Below are 26,450 nucleotides of genomic sequence, written 5' to 3' on the forward strand. Positions count from 1 at the left end.
TCAGGGAGCTTGTACGTATTCTACTAGGGGAAATAGACTATCAACAAATAAATATCAAACCAAATAATGCTAAAGGCTAAGAAGAAAACCAAAGCAGAGTAAGGGAATGGAGAGAAATGGGGTGGAGGGCACCCTCCTTACATAGGGTGGTCAGAAAAGGCCTCTCTGAGGAGACGACACTTAAGCAGAGACCTGAATGAAGTAAGGTAACAAGCCATGTAACTATCTGGGGAAAAGGTTCCAGGCAGAAGAAACAGAAATTGCAAAGGCCCTGAGGCCAGAGTATTGTGAAAGAAGGAGCAATAGAAGGGGATGAAGTCAGAGAGTGAACAGGGAAGTCTGATCATGTGAGGCTTTGTAAACCATTGCACAGGTTTTCCTCCCCCTAAATATAATGGAAAGGCTCTAGAAGGTTTTAATCAGGGAAGTGAAATGCTGTAATATTTTAAAAGGTGACTCAAGTTGTATAAAGAATAGACTGAGAGAAAGCAGATTACTTAGAAGAATATTGCAGTAAACTGGAGATGATGGTGTCTTGGAATAGAGTGATAGCTAAGAAGTGGATAGATCTAAGATAGAGCCAAGAGGGTTTTCTAATGTAGGGAAATGCAGAGTGTAAAAGAAAGAAAGGTGCCAGGGAAGACTCTAAGACTGATATATAAGCAAAAAGGAAAAAAGTCCAATTACTGATCTGGGGAACATGGTGGGTGGTGGGGAGTGAGAAGGTGCAAAACATTTCAGAGGCAAATCAAGAGTTCCATTCTGGAAGGGTTAAGTTTGAGATACGTTTTAGATATCCAAATGAAGATTGGTAGGAAGTTGAATATATAAGTCTGGGCTTTGGATATATAAGTCAGGACTGAGATATGAAATTGGGAATCTGATGGCTTTAGACATTGTTGTTGGCTTTAAGTAACATATTCACACCATGAGACTGACTGAGAATGGATAAAGGACAGAAGTCTGAGGACTGAGGCTCGGGGTCCTCTCACATCTAAACGTTAGGAAGAGAAGGATCCAGCAAAGGAGGCCAAAAAAAGAGCTGCCAGTGAGATGGGAGGAAAACCAGGAGAGCACAGTGAGACAGAGCCAGGTGAACAAAATGCTTCAAGGATAGAGTGACCAATTATGTCAAGGCAGTTGAAAGATGAAGAAAGAGGAAGACTGAACTGACCATTGGATACAGCAGCGTGGAGGTCACTGGTGACCTAGAAAAGAGTGGTTTCAGGGAAATTTGGGCACAAAACCTAAATGGAGTGGGTTCAAATGAGACTGTGACTACAAGACATTGCTGAGAGAAATTAAAGATCTAATAAGTGGACATACCATGTTCATGGATTAAAATACTAAATATTAAGATGTAGTTCTCCACAAACTGATCTGTAAGTTCAATAAACCCAGTCACAATTTCACTGGGCTTTTTGTAGAAATTGACAAGCTAATTCTAAAATGTGTATAGAAATGCAAATGACCTAGAATAGCCAAACCAATTATATAAAATAAGACCAAAGTTGGAGGACTTACACCACCTGACTTTAAGACTTTGACTAGGGCTTCCCTGTTGGCGCAGTGGTTGAGAGTCCGCCTGCCGATGCAGGGGACATGGGTTCGTGCCCCGGTCCGGGAGGATCCCACATGCCGCGAAGCGGCTGGGCGCGTGAGCCATGGCCGCTGAGCCGGAGCCTGTGCTCTGCGGCAGGAGAGGCCACAACGGTGAGAGGCCCGCGTACCGCAAAAAAAATTTTTTTTAAATAAATAAATAAAAGACTTTGACTAGTAAGTCTACCGTAATGAAACAGTCTGATACTGGCATGGGATCCACAAAGAGATCAATGAGACAGAACAGAGAGCTTAGAAACAGACCCACACTTATACGATCATTTGAATTTTCACAAGTTGACAGAGAAATCCAATAGAGAAAGACAAGGCTTTATAACAAATGGTGCTAAGACAACTAAATATCTCTATGGCAAAATAAATAAATCTTGACCCAAATCACATCACACACAAAAACTAATTTGAAATGGATCATAGACCTAAATGTAAAAGCTAAAACTATAAAGCTTTTAGATATGACACAGAAAGCAATAAACTTAAAAGGAAACAAATTACACTTAATCAAAGTTAAAATTTTCTACTCATCAAAATACACCATTAAGAAAATGAAGGGAGTTCCCTGGTGATCCAGTGGTTAGGACTCCACATTCTCACTGCCGAGGGCCTGGGTTCGATCCCTGGTCAGGGGACTAAAATCCCACAAGCCGTGCAGTGTGGCCAAGAAAAAAAAAAAAAAATGAAAATGCATAGGTAAATCACAGTCTGGGAGAAAATGTATGCAAACCATATATCTGACGAAGAACTGATATCTAGGACATGTCATGAAGGCTTACAATTCCATAAAAAGAGAGCAAAAGATTGGACAAGAACTTCACAGAAGAAGATAAACTAATGATCAATAAACACATGAAAAGTACTGAATGTTAATATTCATCAAAGAAATTTATATAAAAAGCACAATGAGATATCACTACATACCCACCAGAATGGATAAACTGAAAAAGACTGACAAAACCAAATGCTGACAAGGACACAGAGCAATCCGAACTCTCATATACCGTTGGTCAGAGTGTAAAACAATACTACCATTTTTTTTTTAAGTTCTAGCAGTTTCTCATAGAACTAAATATACACCTACCCTATGACATGATAATTTCACTCCTAAGTATTTAGACAAAAGAAAAGAAAACCTATATCCACAAAAAGACTTTTGTGTGTGTTTGTGGCAAGTTTATTCATAATAGCCCCAAACTGAAAACATCCTAGGTATCCATCAATAGGATAATGAATAAACAAACTATTGTATAGTCAAACAACGGAATAATACTTAGCGGTAGAAAGGCACGAATAACTAATACACATGCTACGGGTGAATCTCAAAAACACTTTGCTGAGTGAAAGAACATACACAAAAGAGTACATACTGTATAATTCAAATTATTACATATGGTGGGGGAAAATCAAAACAGAGGTTGCCTCCGGCAGGAGATGGGAGGGTGGACTGGAGATTGATTGGGAAGGAGCATGAGGGAACTTTCTGTGGTGATGGTCCTGTTCCACACTTTGTAAGGGTTTGGATTGCAGAGGCGTGTACCTATTTGTCAGAACCCTGATGATTCACTTACGATTGGTGCGTTCCAGCGTATGTAAATTTCACCTCCAAAGACAGCAGCACTATGAACAAATACTGAACTCTAATTAATAACATGCACACTGAAGTGTTTAAGAGAGCGTGTGCTAATGCCTGCAACTTGGTTTAAAATGCATCCCAAACCTAAGATGGATTGATGGAAGGATCACGGGATGAAGAGATGACAAGATATGTGTTAGCAAATAAAACAAAACGTTAAAGCAAATAAAACATTAATTGTAGAGTCTAGGTGGTGGTTATATGGGTGTTCACTTTAAAATTCTTTCAACTTTTCTGTATGTTTGAAAATGTTCATAGTAACATGTTAGGCAGGGTGGGGTGGAAAGTATGAGGTATGTTATTGGAGATAGAGAACAGACAACTTATGAAAGAGTTTTGCTTTAAAGAGGAACAGTGAGGTGTGGCAAAGCGGCTGGGAGACAAAGGATTAAGGAGGGTATTTTAAAAGAATGGAGATGTTATAGAATGTTTGAATAATGAGAATGATCCAGTAAAAAGAGGAAGTTTGATGAAGTTAGTGGGAGGATACTGTAGAAGCAAAGTTCCAAATAGGCAAGAGCAGAGGATCTGGTGGGTTGGGAGTGAGATGGACCTCAGCCAGGAGCACACACAGCTCGTCCACAGCAAAGACCGGGTGTTGGGGGAGTAGAATTACGGGCCAACGCAGGAGGATTTGGTGGTAGGGGAATGAGAGGCTTCTGTTCCAACTACTTGTAGTTTCCTATTGAAATAAGCAGCAAGATCACTGGCTGAGAGAGAGAGACAGGAGGGGACTTTGGAGGTTTGAGCAAAGAGACAAAGGTGTGAAATAATCACCCGGGAAAGTGAGAGAACAAATTTACTAGGGAACATGGTAGGCTTGCCAGAGTGCTGAGTGTCAGTGCAACGGGTAAATGAATCAGTTTAGTATCATCAGAACTCTGTGTGTGTGTGTGTGTGTGTGTGTGTGTGTTTGGGGGCGGTGTGTGTGTGACTGGGGGCGGTGTGTGCAGTTTTTCCTGGACAAACCTGATTTTAACCAGGGCTGGGTTTTTCAGGAGAGTGAGAAAGAGGGAGGAGAGAGGTCAGCAGACCAGGGGATGTAAGGTGAGTAGAGGGGGAATACACAGGTCATTGATGGAAAACAAAAGTGGCAGAGTCAAAGGATCAGCGATAAAATTATTGATCTGGGATATTAGAAGTGAGCAGAGAAACTGGTGGGCGGTGGAGCTGGGGTTTGAACTCATATGTCTGATTCCGAAGTCCACCCTCCTAACTGTAACGCTCCTTAGCGATTTCAGCACTCCTGGCCTCTGTCATTCTCTGTGTTGGGGCAGTCTGTGTACCAATTTGATTTTTCCAAGACTCAAGGACACTATTTGCCCTCGTGTCCTTAAAAATAATTTTTATAGAAGATGTTTTTATTTTCATGAAATTGGGACATATAAGACAAAGAGTTGGTGTGATTTTTCATCTCAACAAATTGGCTACAAGCGAAAAAATTATTCTCTTGTCTCTCAGCACATCCCTTTATGCCATATATTTCCCACTCCTAAAAAGAACATGTTGCTACTTGGAACAAAACAAATACCACATTAGGAGGATCTGAAAAAAACTAGACTCAAGAGAATTTATTTTTAAAACATTGAACCATTAAGTCACCTCATTGTCAAAAAAAAGAAAAAAAGATGCTAGCGCTCTTTCAGGCATTCAGAATTTGAGAAAGACTGATAATTGTGTCTTTAAGAAACCATTTGAAGGCACCACACTCTCACCGGCATTTAAGTACTACAGGAAAAAGTCCAGATTCCCCAGGCTGGCCTTCCACTATTAAAGCCCAATTCCTTCCTACTCCCCTGCACACACATCATGTCCCAGGCAAGTGAACTCCCCTTCCTCCTACAAGACCCCTCCTGCTTCACCTCTGAGCCTTTGCTCTTGCTGTTCCCTTCACCCGGACATCCCTTCCACCTGCCCAATCTCTGGGCACACACATCCTATTATCCTTCAGGCTCCAGCCCAAGCACACACTTCAAGCCGAACAGGGACCACACTCCTCTGGAACCGCCAAAGCTCTGCATCTGCACCTCTTAAAATATCTATCAAGTTGTGTCTGGTATCATAGCTATTGGGGACCTATAGAACCTGCCCCCTTAGAGAAGATCATTCTAATCTGGAACTCTCCATGCTTTACCTTTGTATTGAACTCAGAATGCCTCACATAGTGCCTGGCATAATAGCTAATCAACAAATAGCTGTTGCCAGTACAAAGATATACTTTCGAGACACTCATAAGGGAAAGTTAAACACAATGGTAGGTGTGTCTATTTTAAGCTCAGCATTCTGTGTTTAATACTAAAGTAACTAGCATAGACATCCAGACTTTTTAATCTCATGGGATATTGCCAAATTACCCTTCAAATAGTTTATCCCAATTTAAATGCCCATGATGAGGCTGGAAGAGAGCCTTTATTCTTCTGCTCTGTTCTCTCCAAGGAGCCTTGTGAACTCACTGTGGTTTCATGGCAGATTTTCCTGATAGCAGAATATTTTACCCACCAATGAATAACATATCCTGGACTATCTGGAAATAATAATTTCTCAGAACAAATAAAAGTGTATCCTGTCTTCTTCAGTCCCTAGTGAGTGTGATTCCTAGCAAATGTGAAGGGTTCATTCACCCCTAGCTGACTTTCTGAAGTGAAATTTCTGAAGCTACAAAGCTGAGGAAAAGACTCAGGAAGCTAGAACCAAGGAGCGACCAGCCCTGAACCCATCTGAGAATAGCTGGTCAGATGGATGCTCCAACCCAGAGTCCTATCTACTGAGTCAGGGTTAACAGAGCAACTGAGTTGCCTACGTAGTTGCTTGGGTCTCCAGTTCTCAAGGAACTAGAAAAGGATAAAAAAAGGAAGAACACTAAAAATACATTTTAACATAATTGAATATTATCTGAGGATTCAAAAGGCACTTCAGAATCTCTTATGCCTCAAACAACAACATTATAATCATAAATTTGCACTGGATGGTATCATAAAAATTGTAATTTGAGCATCCGTGTCATTTGAGCTTCTGTGTTGTGTGATTACATACTCAAAATGCAAATGAACAAGTCTATTATACATATTACATATATAACGTATATAACACAATATCTCAACTTGACAAAATTTCAACTAGAATAGGCCATGTGGGATTTTCCCTACATGTGCAAATGTTCGAGCCAAGCAAATATTTCTAATAATACCTGCAATGCCTTGTAGTTATATTTCATGCTAACTAGCTCCCTTCATTACTAGGTCATCACTGTTTCAAACCTTCCAGGCTTTGTCCACCCATTCTTTGTTAGATTCCTTGTACATTCACTCAATTCATCCATGACGTCATGCAGTAAACAAATATTTATTGGATACGCATCTCCAGCAGAGTGCTGGGCACCCAGCATACAACAACAGAGAATGAGAAAGCATAGTCTTGGCCCTGGGGAAGCTTACAGTTGAATTCTCTCGCCAATCACTGTTCATTCTGCGTTTCCACTACCAGCCTCCCTCTGAGATCCCCAAGGTTACGTGCCTATGCGGAAGTCCCGTTAAGGAACAGGAACCTCTCTGGGGTTTTATTGACTCTGTACAGTAAATTAGGCTGTCTGGTAAATTTCCTTCCTTAGGATATGGTCATCAGTGTTCAACACAGACCTACTTTCTGGATTAGTTATTTTGAAATGGTCTATCTGCACTGAGTATTTTTCCCCTTCTTTCTTAGGATCAAATTACTTTTCCTTGGCAATTCCTTCAGTTTCTTCATTAAATAAATACCTGGGTGCCCCCAAGTGGCTGATGCTTCTCTCACACTGCAAGAGCTGGCTGTACAAAATGCAGCACCCAAGAGAAGCCTCATGACCGTAACATTAACCCTAGAGAAAATCTTACGGACTTATGCACCAGGAAAAGAATCGAAAGTATATCTGCATATGTAACAACTCAGATATCAACAGGTCCAGAAAATAAAATTGAGGACATTTTCCCCCTTTTTAATGTTCTTGGTGTGGTGTTCATGTTCATGGTGTTTAACGTGCATGGTGCGGTGTGTACTGGGGGCTGGGGAGCAGGTATATACAAGGCAGGTTGATGCAAGTTAAGGGCGATGTCTCGTACGAAGCAGCAAGTCCACAGGACCTGCATTCTCATCAGGGAAAAGGAAATCTCTTTTCTCTAATAATCTAATGAAATTCAGATAATACGAGAACTTGGTTTTTTATAAAAGGAAGAAAAGTATTCTTTTAAAAAAGTATTATGATTGTCAGCCTCCAGGACAAAATGAACCTTTGTGTTTGTGAGTGCACCTGCATTTTCACTTTGTAAGAACTGAACAGAGGATATGTTGACCTGTAAACTGATGAGATGGTTGACAGAGAGAGAGAAACAGGATGATCAGTTTACCAACTGCAGAGAAAACCAGGCCAAGTTCACAAGCTACCAACACCAGGGAGGTCGTAGAGATGAGCTTTTCCTTAATGCACAGATGCCTGGATCACCCATACAACTGACTTCAGTCAGCTAGTATGTCAATAAGCCAAACAGCTTGCCTCTGGTTTTCTAACAGGCTGTGTCTCATTAGTTGCCCAAATAAAAACCAGAATGCACAGACAAAAACAATACAGCAACAAAGGAAAAAAATAACAAAACTTTACTACACATTCCTTGAATTGTTCTAAAAACTTTTCACATCTCCTGAACACTGATCCAGGAAAGTACTGTTAAGATGACAATGAAACTCAGTTCTGTCCTGGACAGAAGAGCTTTGACACATATGCTGATCTGTGGTTCTCCACATTTATAAAAACACATCACTGCTGAAGATAGCTTCAGAAGGCAAAGAAGAGCTCTTGTTACAGTTCAGATATACTTCAATTGCCAAGTCCAATCATCTGTTTGCACTTATATTCTCTGCTGCCATTACAGAGGTTGGTTTGCATCTGTTACTGAGACGTCTTAATTGAATTTTATTCCTTCATTCCAATATCTTCAGAATACCTTCAATCTGCTAAGTACTCCACTAGGCACTGAGGATTCAAGGATGACTAAGACAGACATGGTCTCAGAAAGCTGGCAAACTCATGGAGAAGGCAGCCTACGTGGCCCAGTAGACGTGTACAGAGCTGTGCCTGAAAATGCCGTGCAAACACAGAAGGGGGCAGACGGGAGTCAGCATGCAGGGAAAGTGGGTGGCCAAGGAAGGGTTAGGATGTTTCTATCTAGAAGTGGACAAGAGAGGAAAGGCATCCGACTCACAGAGCCCAAAGGCCAGAGAGCACACAGCATGCTCTGACACTGAGAATCCCTGCAGAGAGAGACAGACACAGAGACAGAGACAGCCAGGGAGAGATGGAGGGAGAGGGAGAGAGGATGCGCATATATATATTGGGGAAGATGGAAAGGAAGCTGAAAAGCCACGTGACAGTCACATTGAGAAGAGTCTTGCCCGGAGTCTGAGTGTTTGTGCCCCCCTACCCCTGCCAAATTCACATGTTGAAATCTGAACCCCCAAAGGTGATGGTATTAGGATGTGAGGGCTTTGGGAGGTCCTCAAATCATGAGGGTAGAGTCCTAATGAACGGGATTAGTAATGTAAGAAAGAGATTCAGAGGGATTCCTAGCCCCCTTCCACAACATGAGGACACAGTAAGGCGGCGCTGGCTATGAAGCAGGAAGAGGGCTCTCACCAGAAAGCGACCATGCTGGCACCTTGATCTTGGACTTCCAGCTTCCAGAAACATAAGCAATAAATGTCTGTTGGTTATAAGCTACTCAGTCGGTGATATTTTGTTACAGCAGCGTGAATGGACTGAGACAGGTCTTGAATGCCATGCTAAGGAGTTTTAGATCCAGTCTTTGGAGATGGGGAGCATAGAAGGTTTTAAGCCATCTGTGTTTTAGAAAGAGCACTCTGTAAAGCTGGAGGCAGAGAATTAGCAGTATTCCAATAGATTCCAGGCGCCAAGAGCCCACCTGGGCAGTGGCCACAGTGGGGATGGAAAGGAGGCATCAGGGAAGAATTCAGTAATGAGCTGAGTTGGGTAGCAGGGAGGCAGGAGGTCAAAGATGACCCACATTTCTTACTTAAACGAGGAGGTGTGGGTAACGCCATTGCCAGAGATGTGCAAAGCCAAAAGAGAGGGTGGAGGGAAAGCGGAGCGTCATGGCGCCAACTTGAAGAGGACTGGGGGGTAAGTCAGCAGGCTCAAACAGGCGCCAACTATGGACCAGCCGAGGCCACTGGGTTAGGCCGTTCAGCATCGTGGTAACCTTCCTGGGCGGTTTCAGGAGACTGAAACTGCCCAGGGAAGAGGAAAGAGAAGAGAAGCAAGAGAGAAGGAGGGCCCAGACAAGGTCCGGACATATGGGGCAGACTCGGGCACTCCGTAAGTTAAAGAGAAAGATTTAATAGTGTTAAATGGTTTCATATCTGAGAGGGGGCGTGCCCCACAGGAAGTCTCCTAAAGGAACAAAAAACACACAGAGAAGAACTTCCGAGCAGTTTGACACAGATAAGAAAGAGGGAAGGGAGGATGGAAATGTTTGGAGCCTAAGGGCATTCTGAGGGAGTTCATTCCTATGGCCTGTTTTCTCGGAGAAGAAAGACACAAGGTCAGTTACTGAGAGAGGGGTGGAAGTTTATTTTTTGTCGCCTACTGTTTGCCAGGCACTGTTCTAGGCTCTGTGAATACAAAAGAGAACAGATAAACCTGCTCCCAGTAAGCTTACATTCCAAGAGAGGACCTAACCCAGGTTGGAAAGCATGCTTCTTTAAATTGGACCAATAGCGAAGTCCCAGCTGTTTTCACCTTCATACTGAGGTCTAGGAACAGAAAAGGTAAGATGGATTCAAATTTCAGACTGTTATTTTGCAATGAGAAATAGCCTCATCCATTTATCACCCACAAATAAACACACACCCAAAGATCTGGCATATTTATTAAGAAAATTAATTTCTAAAAGGAATATATATATATATATATATAACTGAATCACTTTGCTGTACACCAGAAACTAACAACATTGTAAATCAACTATACTTCAGTTAAAAAAAAGAACTTTGAATTCTGAAAGACCAAAAAAGGAAAAGAAAATTAACTTCTGCTTGCATGAGGAACCATATAAGCAGAATTTTATAATCTGCATCCTTTTTAAGATCCTTCATGCACACCACAAATCCTCATTAGCACTATGTGCTGGACACAGCACTAGACATTGTACTGGAGAGAGTGCTGCAAATAAAACAAATTATCTGCTCTCCTGGGGCCAGGGGCAGGGTGGGGGGTGGTGTGCAATAAAAAATAAATGGGGCTTCCCTGGTGGCGCAGTGGTTGAGAGTCCACCTGCCGATGCAGGGAACACGGGTTCGTGCCCCGGTCCGGGAAGATCCCACATGCCGCGGAGCGGCTAGGCCCGTGAGCCATGGCCGCTGAGCCTGCGCGTCCGGAGCCTGTGCTCCGCAACGGGAGAGGCCTCAGCAGTGAGAGGCCCGCGTACCGCAAAAAAAAAAAAAAAATGTATCAGATATGAAAGCTCAGAAGAGATAGAAAGCAGAGCAAAGTGGTAGAGCTGGAGAGAGCTCTATTTTAGAGAGACGGTGAGGGAAGGCATCTCTGATAGGTGCTATGTAAGTAGAGCTCTGGAGGGAGTGAGGATGCAAACCCCACTGCAGTGGGAACCCTTCATTTCTCACTAACTGCAGCGACATTCACTGCACTTCTCAGAATCTGTGTCCACTTCTTAGAAGAGCTTAGCAATTTCCCCCATAGCTGCTGTGAAACCAGCCACTAAGAAGACCTGGGTCTCTCAAGGAATGTTCAGATATGTTCTCAAAGTCTTCTTTACAGACACAGTCACCTCCAATTGGTCACGGTCCAATAACTGTGGATGCCCGCACACGTGTATGTTAGCACAGGTGGCTTCGTGCCTTTGGAGCTCACAGTCAAGGTGACATCAGAAAGGCCAAAAGAATGACTTTACCAACCTCTCCACCCACCTGACCACAAGCTTCCTAAGCAAGTCTCATTTAACTTGGGACTGCCAGTGCCTAGCACGTGCTAGCACTTGGCACGAAGTAAAGGTTCCATAAATACCGGCTAAACAAACGAATGAAAGCCCCAATTCTGAACTACATCTGAGGGAATAATATACATAAATTGGTTAAAAAAATCCCATAATGAAGGCCTCATGTATATTCTTCTCACAAAATTAAGACCAAATGTTTGCAGCTCTGCCCTGAGCAAAAGTCACCAATTTGTTTTCACATGAATTTAAATCAGACAATAGAACTGAGTTTTTCAAATTCTTCATTTGTCTTAAAACATTCACATCTATATTTAATATGAAAGAATATAGAGGTTCTGGAATTAGTGATGATCAACGCACAACTTTGTGAATATACTAAAATTCACTGAATTGTACACTCTAAAAGGGTGAACTTCATGGTATGTGAATTATGTCTCAATAAAGCTGTTATTTGAAAAAAAAAGAATACGGGACTCTTTCAACAAAAGACTAATGAGCATCTGACTCTCATCAGTAAAAACAGATTAGCATTTAGTGTAATTTAGTGCTACTTAAATTACAAAAGCTATTATTGGTTTGAATAAAGAATGAAAGGGTCCATTAGTATCTCTGTATAAAGAAGACCCCAAAAAAGGCATAAGTGAGAAAAAATATTTGTGCTATTAGAAAATTGGACATCTTAGGGGTATAATGTACTACGTGATAAATATAATGAACACCGCTGTATGTTATATATGAAAGTTAAGAGAGTAAATCCTAAGAGTTCTTATCACAAATTTTTTCTATTTCTTTAATTGTGTATCTACATGAGTTGATGGATGTTCATTAAACTTATTGTGATAATCCCTTCATGACGTATGTAAGCCAAATCATCATGCTGTACACCTTGAACTCATACAGTGCTGTATGTCAATTATATCTCAATAAAACTGCAAGGAAAAAACTGGACATCTTACCATTAGTTTTAAAAGCAGATCTTAAGTTCTGTTAACTTTGATGAGTTCCCAATGACTGATGAGCCTAAAAGCTCTTTACTTGCCTAACGAAAGCATCAACAATAAAGTCTTAACTATCTATGAGAAACAGAGGAGGAAAACAAAGCAGAAATATAATTAAGATGCACAGTTAATGCCAGGCCCTGGTTTTAACGACCAATCAGAGCATCAGTCCACCTTCTGCCAGAATACCAGAAACAAAGAAACACTGATTTGTTTTTGCTCAGCCCCTCTGACTCTAGTTGACAACTAATAGGATACGATGGCTTTGTGATGTGTCAACTTGGCTGAGCCGCGCAACATTCCCCAGAGTTCCCTTTCCTACATGTCCCTGGTTAGGGTTAACTGCGAGGGATATGGACTCCTGAGAGCTGCAGTAAATGGAGGCAGCAGCCAGGCTGCAGGTACATACACACCTGTCCCCAGGTAGTCAATCAAAGACTAATCTAGCACTGCTGTGGAGGGATTTTGCAGATGTGATTAAGAGAGCGAATCCACTGACTTTAGTTAGTCAAAAGTATGATTTTACTAGACCGAACTGATGTAATTAGTTAAAAGCCCTTAAAAAGAGGGGTCAGGCCCTCCCTGAATTCAGAGACTCTAAGAGCTGCTCCAGCCCTCCAATAATATTCTTTTTTTTTTTTTTTTTTTTGTGGTACGCGGGCCTCTCACTGCTGTGGCCTCTCCCGTTGCGGAGCACAGGCTCCAGACGCGCAGGCTCAGCGGCCATGGCTCACGGGCCCAGCCGCTCCGCGGCATGTGGGATCTTCCTGGACCGGGGCACGAACCCGTGTCCCCTACATCGGCAGGCGGACTCTCAACCACTGCGCCACCAGGGAAGCCCATATTCTCTTCTTGACTGCTTGCCCTTTCAAGCATTCTCAACCAGGCCCTTCAGCTGAGTAAGCCAACTCCTTAATAGATTAATCCCTTAATCTATGTCATCTACCAGCTCTGCCTTTAGGGTAAATGCTGGCTGATTCATGATGTTACAGTCATTACTGTTGAGAGGAAGACCTCTTGGTATGGAGTCATCCAGAAAGACCCTGAAGAATCTCACTCTTGCACAAGCTCTCTCCCAATCTCTTGCAATAACGGCCAGGAGAACAGAAGGTTATGGGTTAATTAATTCTTCAAAAATGAGACATAATAATTTAGAGATATGGAGTGAATTAAACACAATGCTGGCAGCTAGTCAGGGCTATGAGCCTAAGCTCTGGCCAATGAGAGGTAAGTTAGGAATACTGGAAATCCGAGACGGATCTTTAAAAAGGGAGATGGCATGCCCTCTTCCCTCTTCATTCTCTGCCTGTAATGTAAATACAGTCACCCCTGGTATCTTTGGGGGACTGATTCTAGAACCACCCCTCACCCGTGGGTATCTGCCAAAGCTAAATTCCCTTATATAAAATGGCATAGTATTTGCATATAAGCTATGCCCATCCTCCCATTTATTTAAATCATCTCTAGATTACTCACAATACCTAATACAGTGTAAGGGAGTGCTATCCAAATAATTGTAATACAATGTGAATGCCATGCAAATAGTTGCCAGTGTGTGACAAATTCATGTTTTGCTTTTTGGAAAACGCTGCCTTTTTTTTCCCGAATATTTTCAATCCGGCTTGGACGCGGAACCCGCAGGTAATGGAGGACAGCCTGTATGATGGTTGGAGCTCCAACAGCCCTCTTGGACATGGGCCACATCCTGGAGATGGGAGGTTGGAGAGCTAAAGAGAGCCTAATGAGTCCTGCTATCGTGCCAGCTCTCAACTGCCTGCCTGCTGACTGCTTTTACTCGGGAAATGCAGCCACTATCTGGGGTCTCTGATACTTGTAGCTGAACACCTAGTACCTAACCGATATAAGGACTGTTTTCTCTAGTTCTCCTACTCCCTTAGCCGTAAACTAACACATCTAAGTTGCTGTGTTATAAGAAATAGCTATATTTACTTTCACTGCTGTGTGCATGGGGACACATTAAGTGTTTAAGAGGATCAGAGCAGATTAACAATCACAGTAAAAGCCCACCTTTATTTCTCCACTCTTCTATGCTTTGGCAAAAGAAAACAAGAAAAGTTTACACAGTCTGCGATAAATGCCTTCAAAAAGCCACTAACTTTAATCCCCATGGGATAGAATTTCACATGGCAGGCCTGTGGTCACATCCAAATCCACTTATTCGACAGACTTGTGCTGTAGAAAACTCTCACTCCTGTCTCTTTAGATAGGGTCTGTCTTTTCATGTCAGAGTCATCTAATTTCTCCCAAACCAGCAACCCTTGAACATGTCTGGGGTACATTTTTTTTTTTTGCTAAATGCAAACCACCTGGTCATTTCAAAGCCTATAATTCACTTCAGTAGCACTGGGCTTTCGGGATGTTCGTGAACATAACCACTGAGAGTGGCAACACACTTTGGGCGGTAGACTTGCCAGCTCAAGCTCTTAATGTGTCCCTATATCATGGTGAGAAACTGTCTGACACACCAGGCAGCTGACAACTGTGAGAGAAAAAAAAAAAAAACCAAAACATCAGGTCAGTGACCAAGGGAAAAATGAAGTGATTAATGTGGAAAACACAGCAAGAAACATCAAACAGGAAACAGCTGACATTTCCTTTAGCTTCAAAATCTTTAGCAAATTTGTTTTCTTCTCACCCTGACTATCAAAGCCTGGATCAAAGTATTAACATGGTACAAAAGTGTCAGATGTCTTCCTATCCCTGGGTCATTAATGATACTGCAGAGTCTTTGACTTCTTTTGTTAGAGGGAGGAAAGGAGGCAAGGTTAACACCATCATAACTCTGAATAGATAAACGTATAGAAAACTATAAGCATAAACACAATGGCCCAAACTGTTCCCTGGAGAAGCCACAATCCTGCCTCTGCTCCTTTGTTCCTGCCATTTCCTTCCCTTCAGAGTTCCCTGGACATTCCTCTCTGTGTGGCTCTTGGGCTCCTAACCCCACACCATCCCTTAACCACTAGTGTTCCTTGAGGTTCTGAGCCCTTGCTGGTCTACCTGCCGACTCTCTCATTCTATGCCCTCATGGGGAGGGGGTCTCATAGTCATCCACGGTTTCACGAGCTTTACTACTCTCAACACCACCATTCCTTTCCTCTCTTTCTCCTGAACGCCCAGTATCCACTGAGCTGTCCCACAGGCACCTATTTTATCAAATTCAAAACCAAGCATGATTAAACTTCTCTACTTGAAACCCCAATTCCATCCTCTTCCCCTTCCCACAGCCCAGCCACACATGCACCACCCTCCATATTCCATGCCTCAGCTACCAGCCCCACCATGCGCCCAGGGGCCACTTCCACCCTTTTATCTACTCCACCTCATTTTTCTACTAAGAGCAGTGGTGGCTATACAACCCCCAGATGAAAGTCATATGCTCTGGGAGTTTGGATGGGTCAGAGGGGCTCCTGGTCATCAGGAACTCATGTGCACCAGCTGCTCTGCAAGGGGAGAGGGACCCCTCAGACAGAGACAATTCTGTGACTTCCAGGGGCCAAACCAGGAGAGGAAAGAGGGGTTGTTTCCCTGCCCAGCTCCAGACTGGCCGGGGCTGCCGCAGTGAGCAGTTACAGGAAGAAATGGAGAAGGCTGTCTTCCCCCTGCGTCTGTGAGTCACAGAAAAACAAACCCAGCAACTTCATGTTCCTGGAGATAAATTTCTGTGGGGTACACGCCAGGTACCAGCGTCCTTCGAAAGCCCCCTCCCCCAGATTTGCAAACTTGGGAAAGCAAGGCCTGACAGGTGGCTTCCTTGGCATGGGTCCCATTCTCAGCTATGGTAGGGGTGGGGCCTCACCCTCAAATCCCTTTGGCCCATAGTTATCAACAAGAAACCCGAAGAGCGAGGGCCTCTGCAAGCACACGTAAGATATCTCAGAGACTCCAGGAACATCTGGAGGAGACTTCTATTAAAGGTCCTACATAACCATGTTTGGACAGGAACCAGTGAAATCTGCACTATCTCTACTAACCTGACCTCATTTGAAGCCTCATGCTAGTGGGATCTGAAGACATTTCCTAAGTCTCTCTCCTACTTTTCACCCCTAACGTAGCTCAGGTATGTTTTTCAGTGGTGACTCCGGACCACTCCCCTTCAAATCGTTTCTACAGATTTTTACCAAAGTGATCTTCTGAAAATATAACTCCAGGAGTGTGCTGGGCTGGTCATCCCAGATCCTGAGAGCTGACTGGTAAATTTTCAGAAATTTTATGAATCAGTTGTTAAATGTTAACAATTATTAACAATTAAATTATATAAATTTACAATGAAATAAATTATATTAACCCCAAAGGTAATAAACACTTGAAATTCATCACTTCTTTATTGCTTTAGTACATGTCAGTAATATCTATGCTCCTGGGTTCCTTAGGTCTGTTTTACTGTCTGTGGAAATGCTGTATAATGTTGTCTACTGTATGTCTCTTCCCGGTTCCCTGTAACCTGAAACCGGCCAGAATGGGAATATTTTTATATGGAAATTGACAAACCCTATGAATCATAGCTTGATTTTTGTTTTGTTGATTGTCTAGGCTTCAAAAAGTGATGGAGAAAAAGTTAACGTGTGGTGCCTGTTGTAGTTCTATTATGAATAAAACAAAAAGTTGAGGTAATATTCTTCTAGTACTATCCAATTCATAAAGAAGATGCTTAATGATCAAGGGAAGTTCTGGGATATGCCTTCATTGTTTTACTTTCATCTTACTTCATACTGTAATAGGAAAGCATCAACTGTCGTCTCTCGTCAGTTGTAACCATAGGTTGGCTACGGGTACAAGAGATCAGTGAAAACTGCCAACAGAAAACTGTCAGAATCAATTAGCCATATGGACTTTACAATAAAAAGTACTGTCTATTTTATCATTATTTGTAAATAGGGTACTACACATCTTTTATATCAGTAAAATTTATTACTGCTACACATGCGCACACACACACACACATTTTTCTGGAGAGCTGGTTCAACATTTGTTAACCATTTACAAGCACACCACTGCATAAATCCGATCAGCTGGTTCCTTTGTTAAAAACCCCTCAGTAGCTGCATCGGCCACCTTTTATACATAACTTCAAATCCTATCAAACACACCTTGTATTCCTGCCATTGCAAAGGCAGCCAGTTCCAGGAAGAATCCCACCAGCTTCACACAAGTGTAGCCTGGCAGGGCCTCTCCATCCCAAGCTCCTTTGATGCTGTTTCATGAGGTGCCCATGGGAACCCACCTGGCAGTTAGACATGCCCAGTCTGAAAGAGTGGGGCTGCCTTTAATCAATGGGAGACGAGAAAGATGAATAAAAGGTACTCCTTTTTTTTTCTCTAGCTGAACTATGTTGAGACACATTTCGTAAGACTTCTCCTAAGCAGATCTCTTGGAAACAAGCAACCAATTGCTTATAGCAATAGCCAACTCAGTAAACTCCTCCTTGTATTGGCTTTGTCTCCTTCCCTGTGTGACTCTTTCTGTTCCTTCACTCCTGCTCCCCAGATGGCATTCCCAAGTAAACTACCTGGCACAAGACTCTCCCATTGGATAGAGTCCAAGATCCTTATCTTAGCAGTAATGGCTCTCTGAACCCGGGCCTCTCCCTCCCTCTCCTGCTTCATTTCCTAGCATGTCACATCGGGTCACAAAGAATACACATACTCTTTCCCATCTCTGATGCTTTGTTCATGCTGTTCCCTCTGCTTAGAATTCTCCCCAAAGGATATGCAGAGAGGTATAAAAGTCTATAATTTACTACAATCACCACCTTACAAATGAAAAAGACTGAGGTCCAGAGTAGAATGTCTGGCACAACGTTTTCAAGGGCTAATTTAAGACAGAGCTGAAAACTCTCCTCGTTTTTACGGGCTTCTGCTTCTGGTTCCGAAAATGTCCATGAATATCTCTATTCTAGTCCTGAAAGTCTACTGAATTAAATGTTTCCTCTTTCAGCCTCCCAAGATACATGGATTTCCATTTCCCTTTAAACTACTACTTTTTATTGCCTGAACCATTTTGTCTCTTGCTAAAGAAGCAGATAGTAATTGACTTTTACTCAATGATTCAATCCAATCCCTCAAACTTTTGCTGGCCACTTTATACAAGCACTTATGAGGAGTGCAGTGGGGAAGATAAAAATGAATAAGACGTGTTCTTACTCAAAGGAGTTTGTAATCCAGTGGGAAAGACAGGGTTGTGCACAAACATACCAATACATGGTGTGATTATTATAATGAAGAATGAGTCCAAAAGGTTTAAAATATTTGCTATACTCATTTAAAATATATATAGGGCTTCCCTGGTGGCGCAGTAGTTGAGAGTCCGCCTGCCGATGCAGGGGACATGGGTTCGTGCCCCGGTCTGGGAAGATCCCGCATGCCGCGGAGCGGCTGGGCCCGTGAGCCATGGCCGCTCAGCCTGCGCGTCCGGAGCCTGTGCTCCACAATGGGAGAGGCCACAAGAGTGAGAGGGCCGCGTACCACAAAAAATAATAATAATAATAAAATAAAATAAAAAATATATATGTGTGTAGAACACATATCCAAAAGATGTACAGTACATAAAATGGAGGAAGAGGAGGTCGACACACTAAGAAAACTATAAGCAAAATGAAGAAAAGCTCAAAAAGAAGTCTATTTACAGATGTAAATATTTTAGAGCTAATGATGAACCCAGACAAACCGATCAACAAATGTATGAGTACCGGTTATATATAAGCCATTTATTTTTTGTAAAAATATCTTCTGTAATATTTCAGCCAATCAACAACCCTCAAAACATCGATTACAGTCATACTAAAAAGAGACCTTTAAGGGCATCTGATCCAGTCCCCTCCTAAAGAAACCAAGGTCCCACTAGGTTCATTTTCTTATCCAACCTACCTCCCCCGAGAGATCCAGCCACCCTCCTTCCTCCCCAACAACTCAGACTTGAATCCTCAATCTCTCTTGACCTTTCCATCTCCTTCATCCCCAGGAACCAATCAACTACCAAATCTGTGGCTTCTGCACAAATCCATCCCACAACGACATGCTTCCCACCTTCATGCTCTTCTTGCTTGGAATTCCTAAGCGGCCTAAACCCCAGTCATTCCTGAAATCACAGTGCCGGAGCTGCCCTTGTTAAGCATGGCTCTGATCATGCTGTTCCCTTGCCGCCCAAATTCAAAAACCAAAAGCATGTTTAGTCTACAATTCCAACTCTCTCATTCTCAATTCCATCTGTTTCCGGTTGTTCCTTGCCCCACACCAACCTTCCAGCCCACCTAGGCTGGATGCTACCCCTACTTGCACATACACTCGGCACTCTCCCTCCCATCAGGAGCTTGGTGTGATGCCAGCCCCCAAAATGCCCTACCTGTTCAGGCTTTATCCACCTGTCAAGATCCTGCCTAACCTCTCCCTCTTCCATTAGGGCTTCTCAGATCTCCAGCTGGTCATTAATCTTTTGACCCACCTCTCCACACTCCGTTTCCCACTGCACATTACTTGTACTTATTTCACAGTATTTAATCTTTGAATTGTGGTTACAGATGTGTCAGCTAAACCGTCAGATCAGTGGTTCTCAAATCGTGGGCCCCAAACCAGCAGCATCAGCAGCATCTGGGAACTTGTTAGAAACGCAAATTCTCTGCTCAGTCAACCTACTGAATCAGAAACTCTAGGGTGAAGCCCAGTACTCTGTTTTGATGAGCCCTCCAGGGGATTCTGAGGCACAGTGGAGTCTGAGAGCCACTGCACTAGACGGTAAATCCCCCGAGGGCAGTGGCGAGGATTAAGATTAATTCATCCCAGCTCCAGAGGCCTGGCCTGAAACAGATAAGAGTACCAGTGGAATTTCCCGAAATAAATTTCCCAGGGTCACACCAAGTTAGCAGCTGAGACAAAACCAGAACTCAGGTTATCCTAAATATCAGCCCAGAGTTCTTTGCAGCACGTCCACAGTTTGTGATAGGGAATTTAGACTGCTTAAATCCGTGCATAAAAAGCTACATGGAATAGGAAATGCACTTACATTACCTAATAATGTCAGATTGTACAATAAACAAATCAGGTCATTTTCAATCTGTCATCTTCAAAATGATGAATTAGTTGATCTGGCCAAGAAGGTTTATTTAGAGACGCCCTGTCTGCATGAAGTGAGAAATCCTACAGGAACTGAAGAATAAGCAGTCACTGAATGCGTGTTCTTCAAACTTCTCGCGAGACTCACTATTAACAAGTAAATTATGCACACAGAATGATTTTTAGAGGCAAACTCAGAAGCTTGTCTTTTTAAAAACACATTATACTATATTGTGGATATCTTCCTCTTGAATGCATAGTTTTTAAGTAAGCAGCTTTTGACCAAAACATATGCAAATATCCTAATATGAAAAAACTGACATGTACCGATGTGAATGTTTTTAAGTTTCTCATTTATTTTGAGCCTCCTATTGACTAAAGTTGGCTAAATTTTGGAGAGTTCATTCCTTTTCTCTCAATCTTTGGAGTTTTTAGAGGCTTATTAGTCCTTAAGTGCTGTTCTTTCTTATGAGTTTTGTGATGGCTGTCATGTGAGAATAGTAAAACCCGTTCTCCATTTTTTCATGACTTATTTGTAAAATGAGAAATAATAGATAAATATAAATATCACTGACTCTTAAAATGTGAAACCTAAAGAAACTTTAAAGGGAAGGAAAAAGCACTCAGGCCACTGAATCCAGGTAATACCCACGCTTGCGTAGTAAGATTGTCCTACTGTTGTATAATCATGTGGAGGAAAAATACTGCCTGCCATATCAGTAAACAAAGGATGTGGCAACCACCGAACCAGCAAGGACTGCAGCTGCCCCCAACCGTGCACCCTGAGGGGATTCAGGATGGAGAAAAGCAGGATACTGGCCCTAGATAGTGAAGGTGTATATCAAAGGAATAATATCAATGAGCCCAGACTTTTGCATCTTCCCATACATAGAAAAGCGCTAAATTCATTAACTTGAGCTGTCTGGTTTTCTTTAATTAACAGTAATCTTTTGATGTTCCGTTTGATGTCCCTTACCTCTTCAGAGTAGTCCCTCAGAGCTAGCTGAGAGGCTGTCTTTGGGGCATAAGTCCTCAGTTTTGCCGCCAAATAAAACAGAATGCTCAACTTTTAGGTTGTGTATTTTTTCCAGTCGACAATCAGCAATAGTAGGAAAATGAGTTGGATTGAGATCAAAGTGAACTGATTAAAATGCTGAGGGGTGTGATGCAGAACTAAATGATGAGGGTGTTTTCAATGAATCACGATCACTTAAACATCCTTTACTAATATAACTCTAAAGCCATTTTTTGCAGCATTAAGCAATGGATCTACACTTTGAAGAAAATCAATACTCTATTTTGGGCAACAATGTCCTCCAGGCCTACGCTCTGAGGAGAAGAGGCTCCAGGGTGGCTGGTGAGCCCAGAGACCAATTCAGGACCTACTTCCAGCTGAGGGAGTCACCATCCTCTCTGCCCCAGAGCTGTGCTATCTCTCTTGCCCTGCATCAGCTCTGGGGGCTATGGTGAAGAGGACCCCAAAGGCAAGGAAGCCCAGGCCTTATCTGAAGCCATGCCCCTCCCTCCCTGCCCCAGACCCAGAGTGGCTGTGAGCCACAACAAAGAAGAGAAATTACATTCATCATTTCTAGTCATTCCTGCTCAAGGAACATATGGTCATTTTAAGTTATGGATAAATTTCATAGCCTTCCTGAGCCAGTGGCCCAAGGAAATCAAGGTGTAAGAAAACTTTTACTGTATAGAAGTCATCAGATTAAAGGTCTATGACTCAGTGAATCAACAAATAAATTGAGAAAAAAATCCTGGATGGTATCAGGAGTAGGTGTCCGTCAACACAGGCACTGGTTTGATGGGAAAGGATGAAAGTGAAATGTGTGCTCTGGCTGTGTTAAAATAATTCTAATTACAGTCAATTAAGTGAGGTGCTTATCCTTTATGCTTAACTTGTGCTTAATTACCATGCAGTATAATAATGACTTCTCAACATGTTCTAAATTAATACTGTATCCTTTATTTGATTGTAACAGAAAATTCTTCACACCTATCTGGCCAGATCTCAAGGTCCAGCTCTAGGCATATTACCTGATCTTCTTGGGAACTGACCCAAAGGCTAGAGTTTACTTTGCCATTGATGGTGTCAGTCATGCTGGTGATAGAGACAGAGTAAAGGGACAAAGTAGGTGATTAAATAGTTAATCCCATTAGGGGATTGTAAGTAGAGAAATAAGTATGGGAGACGCCTGTAAGTTAATGATCACTCAAGAAAGCAGGTTTGCTTAACCACAAAACCAAGCAGACTTACTTAGCAACAAAACCATGCAACAGAAGTATGAGACATGCCCCAAAACAATAAAACAATGGTGGAAAGAGACCCATATCCTGCCCAGTGAGGTCAGTAAGTTAATGATTCCTAGGGCATGCTCCTCTGCACGCACTATAAACAAAAATATAAGGAAAAGGTGACATTATATTATACTAAAACCTGAAATGATTTACCATATTTTAGTATATGTTACCGCCTTTTGGCTCATTTCCATTGTGCCATGACAGTCCCAGTTTGACCATGTAGGGACAAGAAAACTCCCCTGCCCGAAGCGGAGAAGGAGCTGATGATAGAAGCCTGATGCCTACTCAAGAAAGAGGAAGAAGGTGGAGTACTGAGTCCTCCGTGGGGCATCAGAACAGTAGGGCTGCTTGGGGAATCCACCACACACTAAGCCACCAGCAAACACCTGACTCAGAAGCATCTTCCTGGCCCAAATGGTCTCCAAGTATAATTATCTACCCACAACTTCAATTAAAAAAAAAAAAGAGGCACTTCCGTGTGACTAAAACCACTCCCTAAAGTATTTCTGTGTGTATGAACTGGCACAGAAACAAGAACACTGAAAAGCACTGCACTTTAGAACAAAATTGACTAATGAAATACAAGAGAAAATCTAAAACACTAAGAGAAGTAAAGGGAATGAGATATTTTTAGGATCTTTCTCTCCTCTACTTTAAGTCAGTTCAATGAGCATGTTGGGGTCAGCTATACATTAGACTTTTAAGTGCTTTAAAAAGAGGTGATACTCCCTCTTGTGAGAGCACCAGAATTACAACTAACTGCTAACAATCATCGACAGGAAGACACTGGAACTCACCAAAAAAGATACCCCACACCAAAAGACAAAGGAGAAGCCACAATGAGACGGTAGAAGGTGTGCAATCACAATAAAATCAAATCCCATAACTGCTAGGTGGGTGACTCACAAACTGGAGAACACTTATACCACAGAAGTCCACCCACTGGAGTGAAGGCTCTGAGCCCCACGTCAGGCTTCCCAAGCTGGGGGTCCGGCAACGGGAGCAGGAATTCCTAGAGAATCAGACTTTGAAGGCTAGCGGGATTTGATTGCAGGACTTTGACAGGACTGGGGGAAACAGAGGCTCCACTCTTGGAGGGCACACACAAAGTAGTGTGTGCATCGGGACCCAGGAGAAGGAGCAGTAACCCCATAGGAGACTGAACCAGACCTACCTGCTAGTGTTGGAGGGTCTCTTGCAGAGTTGAGGTTGGCTGTGTCTCACCGGGAGGACAAGGAAGCTGGCAGCAGAAGCTCTGGAAAGCACTCCTTGAGGTGAGCCCTCCCAGAGTCTACGATTAGCCTCACAAAACAGCTGGGGTAGGCTCCAGGGTTGGGTCGCCTCAGGCCAAACAACCAACAGGGAGGGAACCCAGCCCCACCCAACAGCAGGCAAGCGGATTAAAGTTTTACTGAGCTCTGCCCACCAGAGCAACAACCAGCACTACCCACCACCAGTGCCCCCCATCAGGAAGCTTGCACAAGCCTCTTAGATAGCCTCATCCACCAGAGGGCAGACAGCAGAAGCAAGAAGAACTACAGTTTTGCAGCCTGTGGAAGGAAAACCACATTCACAGGAAGGTAGACAAGATGAAAAGGCAGAGCGCTATGTACTAGATGAAGGAACAAGATAAAACCCCAGAAAAACAACTAAGTGAAGTGGAGATAGGAAACCTTCCAGAAAAAGAATTCAGAATAATGATAGTAAAGATGATCCAGGACCTCGGAAAAAGAATGGAGGCAAAGATCAAGAAGATGCAAGAAATGTTTAACAAAGACCTACAAGAATTATAGAACAGACAAACAGAGATGAACAATACAATAATTGAAATGAAAAAATACACTAGAAGGCATCAGTAGCATAATAACTGAGGCAGAAGAACAGATAAGTGACCTGGAAGACAGAAAGGTGGAATTCACTGCCACGGAACAGAATAAAGAAAAAGGAATGAAAAGAAATGAAGACAGCCTAAAAGACTCCTGGGACAACATTAAATGCAACAACATTCCCTTTATAGGGGTCCCAGAAGGAGAAGAGAGAGAGAAAGGATCCGAGAAAACATGTGAAGAGATTATGGTCGAAAACCACATATTTAAAGTGACGAAAGGGAAGAATCTACAACCAAGATACTCTACCTGGCAAGGATCTCATTCAGAATTGATGGAGAAATCAAAAGCTTTACAGACAAGCAAAAGCTAAGAGAATTCAGCACCACCAAACCAGCTCTACAACAAATGCTAAAGGAACTTCTCTAAGTAGGAAACACAAGAGAAGCAAAGGACCTACAAAAACAAACCCAAAACAATTAAGAAAATGGTAATACATTTTTTTTTAATATTTATTTGGTTGCACCAGGTCTTAGTTGTGGCAAGTGGGCTCCTTCAGTTGCGGCTCAAGAGCTCCTTAGTTGCGGCTCACCAGCTCCTTAGTTGCAGCATGCGAACTCTTAGTTGCAGCATGCATGTGGGATCTAGTTCCCTGACCAGGGATTGAACCCGGGCCCCCTGCATTAGGAGCGCAGAGTCCTAATCACTGCGCCACCAGGGAAGTCCCGGTAATACATATTGATAATTACATTAAACGTGAATGGATTAAATGCTCCAACCAAAAGACACAGGTTCACTGAATGGATACAAAAACAAGACCCATATATATGCTGTCTGCAAGAGACCCACTTCAGACCTAGGGACACATACAGACTGAAAGTGAGGGGATGGAAAAAGATATTCCACGCAAATAGAAATCAAAAGAAAGCTGGAATACCAATTCTCATATCAGACAAAATAGACTTTAAAATAAAGACTATTACAAGAGACAAAGAAGGACACTACATAATGATCAAGGGATCAATCCAAGAAGAAGATATAACAATTGTAAATATTTATGCAACCGACACAGGAGCACCTCAATACATAAGGCAAATGCTAACAGCTATTAAAAGAGGAAATCGACAGTAACACAATAATAGTGGGGAACTTTAAGACCTCACTTACACCAATGGACAGATCATCCAAACAGAAAATTAATAAGGAAACACAAGCTTTAAATGACACAACAGACCGGATAGATTTAATTGATATTTATAGGACATTCCATCCAAAAACAGCAGATTACACTTTCTTCTCAAGTGCACACAGAACATTCTCCAGGATAGATCACATCTTGGGTCACAAATCAAGCCTCAGTAAATGTAAGAAAATTGAAATCATATCAAATGTCTTTTCTGACCACAACGCTATGAGATTAGAAATGAATTACAGGGGAAAAAAACGTAAAAAACGCAAACACACGGGGGCTAAACAATACGTTACTAAATAACCAAGAGGTCACTGAAGAAATCAAAGAGGAAATCAAAAAATACCTAGACACAAATGACAATGAAAACACGACAATCCAAAACCTATGGGATGCAGCAAAAACAGTTCCAAGAGGGAAGTTTATAGTGATACACTCCTACCTCAAGAAACAACAAACATCTCAAATAAACAATCTAACCTTACATCTAAAGGAACTAGAGAAAGAAGAACAAACAAAACCCAAAGTTAGTAGCAGGAAAGAAATCATAAAGATCAGAGCAGAAATAAATGAAATAGAAACAAAGAAAACAATAGCAAAGATCAATAAAACTAAAAGTTGGTTCTTCGAGAAGATATACAAAATTGATAAACCATTAGTCATACTCATCAAGAAAATGAGGGAGGGGACTCAAATCAATAAAATTAGAAATGAAAAAAAGAAGTTACAACAGACTCCACAGAAATACAAAGCATCCTAAGAGACTACTACAAGCAACTCTATGCCAATAAAATGGACAACCTGGAAGAAATGG

General features: G+C 42.3%; 1 protein-coding gene across 4 annotated transcripts in view; it reads right to left on the reverse strand.

Annotated features, from left to right (window-relative positions):
- Positions 1-26,450, reverse strand: part of PLD1 (phospholipase D1) — a 203,876-nt gene that overhangs the window by 161,307 nt on the left and 16,119 nt on the right. Inside the window, exon 1 of one of the 4 annotated variants that reach the window (XM_060150003.1) lies at positions 23,796-23,900. The exons of the other annotated variants lie outside the window; for them this stretch is intronic. The gene's annotated coding sequence lies outside the window, so the exon portion shown is untranslated. Of the gene's footprint in view, positions 1-23,795; positions 23,901-26,450 lie in introns of those variants that run through there. 4 annotated transcript variants of the gene reach the window in all.

This window comes from Lagenorhynchus albirostris, chromosome 5 (assembly GCF_949774975.1).
Source record: "Lagenorhynchus albirostris chromosome 5, mLagAlb1.1, whole genome shotgun sequence".
In the NCBI taxonomy this organism is placed as follows: Eukaryota; Metazoa; Chordata; class Mammalia; order Artiodactyla; family Delphinidae; genus Lagenorhynchus; species Lagenorhynchus albirostris.